The 9,904-nt window shown below is 44.4% G+C and overlaps 1 long non-coding RNA gene across 1 annotated transcript in view; it reads left to right on the top strand.

Annotated features, from left to right (window-relative positions):
* The first annotated feature begins 8,540 nt into the window (after positions 1-8,540).
* The window catches only part of LOC132764492 (uncharacterized), a 7,470-nt gene continuing 6,106 nt past the window's right edge, over positions 8,541-9,904 (top strand). The window contains exon 1 of the long non-coding RNA XR_010910407.1: positions 8,541-8,730. This is a non-coding gene — a long non-coding RNA (uncharacterized lncRNA). The remainder of the gene's footprint in view (positions 8,731-9,904) is intronic.

Here is a 9,904-nt window from a genome sequence, read left to right as displayed (position 1 = left end):
TTAAACAGTATATTAGGGTTGCCGTTAAGGGGCTGGGTAGGAATTTTTCCCCCTCTTATGTGCTAGGAGGGTTTTTTTTGCCTGCCCTATACTATTACAGGGCAAATTGGGATGGTGTGTCATTAAATAGATGATCACGGTAAACAGTTAAGAAAAGCTAAAATTTGGTGTACGCCCAAGGCATCCCCTTCAGGGGTGAAGACCATTAACTAAAACACTCACCTAAGGTTCAATTTGATGAGGTAAGGGGAATTCTAATGGCCTAAAAATGGGGAGAGTCAGGTCTCAGATACCCCGAGAGGGACTTCTTGGAGACATTTCCCTTAGAGGTTGCCCGGATTAGGTTCCCTGCGGACCCAGGTGTTTCGCCCTAATGAGCCGAGGGGTAGGCCGGGCAGGGACATTACCTCAGCTTTGCCACCAGGTGGCAGAGTATTCCAGAGCGATGGTGCCACTGCTGTGAAGGCTCTGCGTCTGGTTGCTGTTAGACGCAAGGTCTTGACACTCGGAATTTCCAATAGATCTTGGTCCTCAGAATGGAGGGATCTCTGGGGTTGGGAGGGGGTGAGGCGGTCCCTCAGGTACATCGGCCGCAGACCATGCAAGGCCTTAAAGCTGAGTACCATCACTTTGAAAGTGATCCGGTGCTCAATTGGTAACCAATGCAGCTGCAGTCAGATTGGGTTGATGTGGCATCTCATTGGAATTCCCGCAAGAAGCTGAGCAGCTGCATTTTGTACCAACTTGAGCTTCTGGATCACCGACAGAGGAAGGCCAATGTAGAGGGCGTTACAGTAGTCCAGTCTTGAGATGACCGTAGCCTGGATCACCGTAGCTAGGTCGTCCCTGGACAGGGAGGGGGCCAGTCGTCTAGCCTGCCGCAGGTGGAAGAAGGCGGTTCTGCTCACGGCGGAGACCTGGGCCTCCATCCTCAGCAGAGGATCCAAAAAGACTCCCAGACTCTTGACCAACGATGACAGGCGTAGCGCCTCGCCATCCAGGGTAGGCAGCTAGATATCCCCACTGCCCGGTTGACCTAGCCATAGGATCTCCGTCTTTGCTGGATTCACCCTCAACCTGCTGGCACGCAGCCATCCAGTCACGGCCTCGAAGCACTGATGGAAACAATCGGGGACAGAGTCCGGTCGGCCTTCCATCTTCAGCACCAGCTGAGTGTCACCCGCGTACTGGTCACACTCCAGCCCAAAACCTCGAACCAGCTGAGCAAGTGGTCACATATAGATATAGGTTGACTTGGTAATAAAAAATCAAAACAGTTAAGAAACAAGGGCATCAAGGATCTTAAGCTACTGTGTAGTTATTTTCTTTTGAATGCAGAAAAGTGGGCGCTAGATTAAGTCAGCCCACTATTGCGGTTATGACAGTGACAAGCTAAACTTGTTCACACCAGGTTCGGCTTTCTCTTTGATCATCAAAACCTCTCCAGGTGCATATCTATCATGGGATCTGGGTGGAAAGGAGGACTATAATGCCACCCTACAATTTGACAAGGAAGGGAGAGAGAGAGAGAACACAGTTGGAATCTTTCTGCGAGCATACAACACTGCCACCTTTGGGCAGATATTGGAAACTGACCTATTTGAAAAAATACTTTGGTATTAGTCTCCTTCACAATTCCATAACCCTAGCTCCCTGGTTCGATTTTAACAGCCTTGAAGACAACTTGTGGGATCCTGGGATTGTGGTTTGGGGAGACATTTGATTTCCCTGGAACATACTGCATGCCACTAGCAATCCTATGATTCCACCCAATGGTGACATAACTGTTAAAGCAGTATCAGAGTTTAATAACAGTGTGGTATGAAAGCAATCTATCTCTGTAGTGCAGTGGTTCCCAACCTTTCGGCCTCCAGGTGTTTTGGACTTCAACTCCCAGAAATCCCAGGCAACTTACCAACTGTTAAGAACTGGTTCTGCTGGACCTCTCAGCGGCCTTTGATACCGTTGACCATGGTATCCTTCTGGGACACCTTACCAGAATGGGCCTTGGAGGCACTGTTTTATGGTGGCTCCAGTCCTTTCTGCAAGGTCGTACCCAGATGGTGTTATTGGGAGACACCTGTTCAGCCCCACAACCATTGTCTTGTGGGGTTCCTCAGAGTTCTATACTTCCTGTACACCAGTGCAGTGAACAATCAGGCTGCCACCCATTGACCACTTGAAGCTTCCGAACAATCTTCAAAGGCAGCCCCATGTAGAGTGTGTTGTAGTCATTTATTTGAGATGTAACAAGAGTGTGAACCACCATGGTCAAATCTGGCTTCTCAAGGTATGGGCACAACTGGTGCGCAAGTTTTAATTGTAGCATCTCCCCTGGCCACAGCTGAGACCTGGTGTCCCATGCTCAGTAATGAGTCCAGGAGGACTCCCAAGCCGTGAACCCGTGTCTTCAAGGGGAGTGTAACCCCGTCAAGCACAGGCTGTAGCCTTATATCATTTTTGGCCTTTAAACTGACAGGAGGATCTCTGCCTTGTCTGGATTTAGTTTCAATTTGTTCAGCCTCATCCAGACCGTCACAGCTGCCAAGCACCGGTTCAGGACCTCGACAGCCTCCTTAGCAGCAGGTGGAAAGGAGTGATAGAGTTGGATGTCATCTGTGTACAGTAGGCATGGTTAGGTACCGTGAGAATATTCGTAATTCGGAATAAAGTCAGAAAAATTACCTTTTTGAAGCAATTTTGAAGTTTTTAAGAAAACCGGAAGTCCCTTTGCCCTTCCGAAGCTTTTTCCACCATTTTTGTTACGACTCATGAAGTGAGTCGGAAATTATTCAGTTTTTCCCCGCTTCTGGTCCCTGGCCTCGGCTCATGCCAGAGAAGCCAGTTTTAAACCAAAGAAGGAAGGAATTTCCTGGCTTCGGCTCAAGCCAGAGAAGCCAGTTTTAAAGCCGGAGAAGCCAGATTTAAACCAGAGAGGGAAGGAATTTCCTGGCCTTGGCTCAAGCCAGAGAAGCCAGTTTTAAAGCCGGAGAAGCCAGTTTTAAACCAAAGAAGAAAGGAATTTCCTGGCTTCGGTTCAAGCCAGAGAAGCCAATTTTAAAGCCAGAGAAGCCAGTTTTAAACCAGAGAGGGAAGAAATTTCCTGGCCTTGGCTCAAGCCAGAGAAGCCAGTTTTAAACCAAAGAAGGAAGGAATTTCCTCCGCTTGCTTTTCCCCACTTCTGGTCCCTGGCCTCAGCTCAAGCCAGAGAGGCCAGTTTTAAACCAGAGAAGGAAAGAATTTCCTGGCCTCGGCTCAAGCCAGAGAAGCCAGTTTTAAACCAGAGAAGGAAGGAATTTCCTGGCCTTGGCTCAAGCCAGAGAAGCCAGTTTTAAACCAGAGAAGGAAGGAATTTCCTGGCCTCAGCTCTAGCCAGAGAAGCCAGTTTTAAAGCCAGAGGAGCCAGTTTTAAACCAGAGAGGGAAGGAATTTCCTGGTCTCGGCTCTAGCCAGAGAAGCCAGTTTTAAAGCGGGAGAAGCCAGTTTTAAACCAGAGAAGGAAGGAATTTCCTCCACTTGCTTTTCCCCACTTCTGGTCCCTGGCCTCAGCTCAAGCCAGAGAAGCCAGTTTTAAAGCCGGAGAAGCCAATTTTAAAGCGGGAGAAGCCAGTTTTAAACCAGAGAAGGGGGGAATTTCCTCCACTTGCTTTTTCCCACTTCTGGAATAAAACAACTACTTTCAAACTAAAGGTCACCCAATGAAACAGGAAATAACACTTTCAAACCATTAACGAAAGGATTCGGAAGTATCTGAAGTTTCAAAAAGTTTTGAATATTTTTTCTGTGAAAATTGGAATTGACTTTAGTTTCAAACTACCAGCATTCCCTACATCCAAAACGAGTTTCGAATCTTTTTTTTATCAACCAAGCCTAGTGTACAGATAGCATTGAACTCCAAAACTCCAGATGATCTCCTGCAATGGCTATTGTTTTGGCCATTTCATAGAATCATAGAATCAAAGAGTTGGAAGAGACCTCCTGGGCCATCCAGTCCAACCCCATTCTGCCAAGAAGCAGGAATATTGCATTCAAAGCACCCCTGATAGATGGCCATCCAGCCTCTGTTTAAAAGCTTCCAAAGAAGGAGCCTCCACCACACTCCATCCCAAACTTTTCATTGCACTATAAAAACTCCTTTTCTCCCCGTATTCTATAGCAATTTGACCAGGAACCAATAACCACAAGCTATATATATATATATATATATATATATATATATATATATCCTTCTAACTTAATGACTCTAATAATCAGGGGAAAATTCTGCGGAGAAAGTTCAAGGAGCTTCCCAGATTTGTGTACAATCTTTTTATCTGAACCAACAGTTCCACGTTTGTTTCATTTGCTTAGTTAGCCATCTTTCAGTGATGCCCAACAACTCTAGTTGGAGATTGGATTGGATGATCTTTTGGGTCTCTTCCAACTCTATGGTTCTTGAGTACTCATAAGTCCATATGCCAGCCAAGGATTTATCAAGTCTTCCACGTGTTACTCCATTTTTTTTTCACCTGTGCTGCTTCAGCATTTCTGGATTTCAACAGGGTTTTAAAGCATGCCCAACCCCCTAGTAAATGCTTACTCCCTGCATTATGATCGTGGCTATGGATTTATAGGCTACTGCTGAGTATTACTTCTGTAAGGATTTAAGATGTTGGTTGGGTTGCATCACACAATCATCTGCTAAAGTAGGTCACCGAGATGGATCGGTAGATCCTTCGTTGTGTAGTAAGCTCAGCATTTTGCTCCTTGACACAAATCAAGAGATGGATTGGAATTGGTGGGTCTCTTTCAGAAATAGATTTTGCCCATTTATAGTAAACTAGCTTTGGCACCTAGCTCAGGTTAGGTATTTTGTAATGTTATTGTTTAGAAATAGTCATTGTTTGGTTTGGATTTTATGAATGGTCCCATTAGAAATACATGTGGCTCTCCAGATGTAGGATATACATGAGCCTTCGACTGTGGGTGGACTAACGCTCCCATCATCCTTGATCAATCCCCCCTGAAATTTGACGAGTATTCGAAGTTGTTAACGATAGATATGTGTGCCAATTTGAGGCCGGATCCATCATTGGTGGCATTCACATGGGTCTTTTGATGTGGGTAGACTACAACTCCCACCTCCCTCTGTAAATCCTCCCCAAATCACACAAGTATTTTAGGTTGGTCATGATGAGTCTGAATGCCAAGTTTGGTCAAGATCCATCATTGGTGAGATTCACATGGCTTTGAGGATGTGGGTGGACTACAACACCCACCACTCTCTGTAAATCCTCCCCACATCACACCAGCATTTTAAGTTGGTCATGATGAGTCTGAATGCCAAGTTTGATCAAGATCCATCGTTGGTGAGATTCACATGGTTTTGAGGATGTGGGTGCACTACAACCCCCACCAACCTCTATAAATCCTCCCCACATCACACCAGTATTTTAAGTTGGTCATGATAAGTCTGAATGCCAAATTTGGTCAAGATCCATCATCGATGAGATTCACATGGCTTTGGGGATGTGGGTGGACTACAACCCCCACCACCCTCTGTAAATCCTCCGCACATCACACCAGTATTTTAAGTTGGTCATGATGAGTCTGAATGCCAAATTTGGTCAAGATCCATCATCGGTGAGATTTACATGGCTTTGGGGATGTGGGTGGACTACAACCCCCATCACCCTCTGTAAGTTCTCCCCAAAGCATACCAGTTTTGTAAGTTGGTCATGATTAGTCTGAATGCCAAGTTTGGTCAAAATCCATCGTTGGTGAGATTCACATGGCTTTGGGGGTGTGAGTGGACTACAACCCCCACCACCCTCTGTAAATCCTCCCCACATCACACCAGTATTTTAAGTTGGTCATGATGAGTCTGAATGCCAAATTTGGTCAAGATCCATCATCGATGAGATTCACATGGCTTTGGGGATGTGGGTGGACTACAACCTCACCACCCTCTGTAAATCCTCCCCACATCACACCAGTATTTTAAGTTGGTCATGATGAGTCTGAATGCCAAGTTTGGTCAAGATCCATAATCGGTGAGATTCACATGGCTTTGGGGATGTGGGTGGACTACAATCCCCACCACCCTCTGTAAATCCTCCACAAATCACACCAGTATTTTAAGTTGGTCATGATGAGTCTGAATGCCAGGTTTGGTCAAGATCCATCGTCGGTGAGATTCACATGGCTTTCGGGATGTGGGTGGACTACAACCCCCATCACCCTTTGTCAATGTTCCCCAAACCCTATAGATGTAGAACCTTATAAAATATGATGACGACTCCTTATTGTATCCATTGATTTCACTTGTATCCTGCCTTTGCTGAAATGACTCCCAAACTTTGGACCTCCAGATGTTTTGGCCTTCTTCTCCAAGAAGTCCGAGGGAAGATCAAGATGTTCTAGAGCGGTTCCAAGGTGGAGCAGACCCAACTGTTAACATGGGTTGCTCTGATTCCTGGGCCGGAATTTGGACTATCCCACAACTTTGGTTATTGAGGAACAAGACTATATTAAGGTGGACTTGCATTGCATTATCATGGATCAGTGAGGAGATGAAGTCCAAAACATTTGGAGAATTGAAGTTTGGGAGACATGGTCCAAAATCACATCCCAAGCTGGACAGATGAATACTCCTGGTTAGTCGTAAGGCCGAACAGGGTATAGGGTTACAGCCTGTGCTGGACGGGGTCACACTCCCCCTGAAGGCACAGGTTCTCAGTCTGGGAGTTCTCCTAGATTCATCGCTGAGCCTGGAACCCCAGGTCTCGGCGGTGGTCAGGGGAGCTTTTGCACAACTAAAACTTGTGCGCCAGCTGCGCCCGTACCTTGGGAAGTCTGACTTGGCTACGGTGGTCCACGTTTTGGTTACATCCCGTTTAGATTACTGCAACGCTCTCTACATGGGGTTGCCTCTGAAGACTGCCCGGAAGCTGCAGCTAGTCCAACGCTCGGCAGCCAGACTACTAACGGGTGCTGGGTACAGGGAGCACACCACTCCGCTGTTACACCAGCTCCACTGGCTGCCAATTAGCTTCCGAGCACAATTCAAAGTGCTGCTGTTAACCTATAAAGCCCTAAATGACTCCGGTCCTGTTTACCTCTCCAAACATATTCTCCCCTATGAACCATCAAGATTATTAAGATCGTCTGGAGAGGCCCTGCTCTCGGTCCCACCAGCCTCACAAACGCGTCTAGTGGGGACGAGGGACAGAGCCTTCTCGGTGGTGGCCCCGCGACTCTGGAACTCTCTCCCACTGGAGATCAAAACCGCCCCTTCTATCCTGACTTTTAGGAAACTGGTGAAGACGTGGTTATGGAGACAGGCTTTTGATGAGTGAGACAACACCCTAAGACATGGATGGAAGATGATGTATAATTGTTTTTAGTATGACGACTGACCACTGTAGTTTTGGATATATTTGTTGTTTTAATGTGTTATTGTAATATGAACTATGACGTTTTTACCGATTGTATGTGTTTTTATGGTTGGAAACCGGTCTGAGTCCCTCAAAAGAGGTGAGAAGGTCGGTATATAAAACTCTGAAATAAATAAATACATAAATACATAAATACATATTAGGGCTGGGCGGTTTCGTTTCGTTAATTCGTAATTCGTTAATAATTCGTTAATTTTTTCAATTACAAAACGATAACGAACCATTCTGGAGCAATTATTAAAAAAAACGAATTTTCAAAAATGTTTTGTAAATGCTTCGTATTTCGATATTGTATTCGTTTCGTTATTGTTTTGAGGTCGTTTCGTTATTATTTCCGCATGTCTGGGCCAGTTTTATGGTTTAATTAGTGAAAAAAAATTATAATATCACACCAACAGTCAACAACAGAGGGAGAGGGAAGCTTCAGAAGTTTTTGGAGGTTTTTTAGCGTATTTTGCGGTCGCGTCCGCCATTAACGAATCGATTCGTTATTGTTTCGGAAATCGATTCGTTAATTTTTTACCATTTACGAAATTTCGTAAATATCGAACTTTTTAAAAGGAAAATTTTGTAATTATTTTAAATATCGAAACAAAAAAAACCTCAAATACAAATCGATTTTAGAAACAAATTTTTCCGTTGTTACCCAGGCCTAATCAATACATATAGCTGGATTGTATAGGTTGTAGTTTTTGGGAAGCATGAGATTGTTCAGTTGACTTTGCCAAGGTCTCCAAACCTTATTTTATGTTGGGTTGGTTCAAATTCCTATTCAACTTGGAAACCCGTTGGAGAACCTTAGGAGATTTAGATGCTATGGAATTCTGTCTTGTGTTTCCAATATCGTCCTGGTATTTGAGGAATTTTGGTCAATGTAAAAGGCAGTCACTTGCTTTCCTTCCAAAGATAAATTGTAAGAATTCTTGCAAAGGAAATCACGTCAACAGCCGTGCCCAGACTTGTCTTCAAAGCTAGGGAAGCTGTTGACGGTATCCTATAAAATGACTTTTTTCCGCCTTCCAAAATCAAAGGCGCCTTTCTGGGGATGGCCAAGCAGGTGTTTATCTTTTATAGCAGGTGTGTGCAATGATCCGAAATGAAACCCAAGCCATTGACAGAGACCCAAAAAAAGAAACGATGCTCCGGGTCTTTTCCTAATTATTGCCTCCACTTCGCCCAGGTTGCCTCCCGTTGGTGCCTGAGATGGGCAAGGAACCATATATATATAAAAAACTTCCCCCTCCTTTGCATGGTTCTGGCAGATACGCTTGAGAAGGCTTCCATAGACAACAAGGTAAGAGGTTGGGAAGCTTGTAACGATTTGGATATTCTCTATAGGAGGAAAAACTTCACCTAATGTGGAAGGATCCTCTAGGCTTGGGTAACCACGGAAAAATTTGGTTCTAAACTCGTTTCATTTTTAGGGAGCCCTTGCGTTTCATTTTTTTTAATAATTCCGAATTTTTCCTTTAAAAAAATCGAAATTTACGAAATTTCGTAAAATTACGAATCGATTCGTCAATGGCGGACGAGATTGCGCAATATGCTAAAAAAAACCCTCCAAATGGGACAGGAGGAACTTCTGAAGCTTCCCTCTCCCTCTGTTGTTGACTGTTGGTGCGATAAAACAAACAACAACTATAAAACTTGCACCAGACATGCGAAAATAATTATGAAATAATTTCGAAACAATTACGAAATAATTACAAAATAATTATGAAATAATTACGAAATAAATTGAAATTTTTTTTCAAATCTTTATTACTCCTCACTCAATTTCTGCATGGCTCAATATTGGATCGTAAGCTAATTTAAATACGAATTAATAACGAATTACGAAATTAACGAACGAAACCGCCCAAGCCTAGGATCCTCAACTGGAAACTAGGATCAGATCTCAAAATTACCTTAACAGATTGAAGAGTTGGGTCAAAAATAACAAAATTAATTTCAATGGGGAAATGAAATAAAATGCCAAAATATTGACGGGTGACACCTGATTTTGGGGCATTGGAGTCTTAGTAGACCACAAGCCAAACACGAAACAACAGTACGATGTGGCAACTGAAAAAGCCAATGCAATTCTAGGCTGTATCTATTAGGCTTGTGCATTCAGGGTAAACCTTGATCTGTTTCGTGTTCCAGCTTTTGGTGGGAGCCCTGCTCCATTTTTTTTTTTGGGAGGGCAGATATCTGTTTTCGCTCTGGGGTGCCAAAAGATCAATTTTCTATTGGCATTAAGGAGGGGGTGGCCTTCCCAGGCTCCCCTTCCCATCGTTTTAGGCATTTAAGCTATTGTACTCTAGAGGAGAGGCATTCAGCTGCAGGCAAGCACACACTTTAAGGAGGCTTCTTACCTGTTTCTACTCTAGAGGAGAAGTGCTCAGCTGCAGGCAAGTAGACACTTTAAGGAGGCTTCTTACCTGTTTCTACTCTAGAGGAGAAGTGCTCAGCTGCAGGCAAGTAGA

The sequence above is a fragment of the Anolis sagrei genome, chromosome 12, assembly GCF_037176765.1.
Source record: "Anolis sagrei isolate rAnoSag1 chromosome 12, rAnoSag1.mat, whole genome shotgun sequence".
NCBI classification, from domain to species: Eukaryota; Metazoa; Chordata; class Lepidosauria; order Squamata; family Dactyloidae; genus Anolis; species Anolis sagrei.
The sequence above is the reverse complement of the archived record's forward strand: the minus strand, read 5'-3'. Positions and strand labels throughout refer to the sequence as shown.